The sequence below is a fragment of the Benincasa hispida genome, chromosome 4 (genome assembly GCF_009727055.1).
Source record: "Benincasa hispida cultivar B227 chromosome 4, ASM972705v1, whole genome shotgun sequence".
In the NCBI taxonomy this organism is placed as follows: Eukaryota; Viridiplantae; Streptophyta; class Magnoliopsida; order Cucurbitales; family Cucurbitaceae; genus Benincasa; species Benincasa hispida.
In genome coordinates this window covers 24,235,565-24,237,380 of record NC_052352.1, presented here as the reverse complement: position 1 = coordinate 24,237,380, position 1,816 = coordinate 24,235,565, and positions in this window count along the sequence as shown.

Sequence of the window (1,816 nt, the reverse complement as noted above, 5' to 3'; positions counted from 1 at the left end):
AATTAATCGTGTTGAAATGCCTTCAATATATTGTTTAGTGCTCCAAATGAGCAAGCATGAGATCTTGCTTGTATGGAAATTGTTGTCGTGTTTGTTTTTGGGGCTTATTTTGTGCATCTTCTAATTAGGATTTAAGAGGGTGTTATATATAAATCCTCTAACCCTTACCTACATCTATCTACGTATTTTGTACTCCATTATTCCTCAAGATAATTAAAGAGCTCATCTCCTTGTCATGGACATAGCTAACACACCATTAATAAGTTATGTAAATCTTCATATCGATTATTTACTTGTTGATTGTTCATGTCATGCATATCGAAGAACATTGACTCATTGTTTGGTAAAAACAAAAGTGCCAATATGGAAACGGCAAAATTGATTTTTTCATAAGACTAATTATTAATGATTAATTAGAGTCAAACAATTCTCTTAAGTAATTTAGGGTTAGATGAAGAAAAATTAAAAGCAAAATTTGTGCGTTTGGTGAGTTACCCATCGGCCACCCAAAAGTAAATGCGGTGCCTTTAATCTCTATATGAATGGCTATCCATTTCCAATGAGTTTCCACACTTTATTTGACTTCGCCAACTTTACAAACCAAATTAGGTGCCTTTAACCATCCAATTATTAAAAGGTTTCTAAGGACAAAAAGTATTTTGGTTTGGTATTCGATCTTTTATATTTGAAAGTTTTGTTGATAATATGTGTTTTTTTTTTAACACCAATTTATTTGTTCTCATCGATCTAATGAGTATTTGGATGAAATATAATTTCTTTTTTTTTAAATAAGTGTTCTACCAAAATTTCAACGTTTTTATGAAATGTCGGTCATGGTAACTCCATATAAGTCTTATTTTCTTTTCTTAATAATGAGAAAAGTCCTTAAGGACTATTTGATTAATTTATGAGAATCAAAGATAACTGTCTTTGGTTATATTTGAAAAAATAAAATATCGAGAATGTGTTATACTTTTTATGAAATTATAAAATATAAAATTAATCAAAATTAATTTCAATAATTAATTTTTGTTTGTTAATTTATTTTTATTGCATTAAGTTATTAAATAATTTTATGTCATTAAAATTTAATTAAATTTTCTCACTCACCTTCCAGTTTAATATATTTGTTAGCAATTAAATTTTTTATACTACACATTTTGTATTATCATATTTTATTAAAAAAATATTGATAATTAATTTAAATATCTATTTTCTTTCTCTTTTTTTTCTTTAATTTTATTGATTGAAGAGTTAACTAGTTAATTGTTTAATGTCAATTATAAGTCTTATATATATAAAGTTGATATAAACTAATTGATTTTACATCAAACAATATTCATAGTTTATGATGTTAATATATATACAAAAGAAGTTAATATATAATTTATGATTTTAATATATATAATCAATAAAAACAAATTTAAACAAATATAATTATGGTTATTCATAGTTTTTTAGAAAGATTGTGGTTTTTCAATATTAATTCATAATAAAAGAATAAATTATTATTAATTAAATTAATTATATGGGTCAATTATAAATTTAATTTAAACATATTTATAAAATTTAAATAAATTAACCAATATCCACAAATAAGAAAGACAAATAAAATGGAAGAATAAAAAGTAAGAGAGAGGGAAAAACCATTGGAAATTGAGAAAACTCACTTATTTTGGTGATTATGAAAAACCTCTATGAATGAGAATATGAAATACCTTGGAATAAGATATTCTCATTTTCAACGTTGAAAACTTGTACCAAACAATATGATAAAATATCATTCTCATTCCTATCTTTTATTCCCATGAATGAA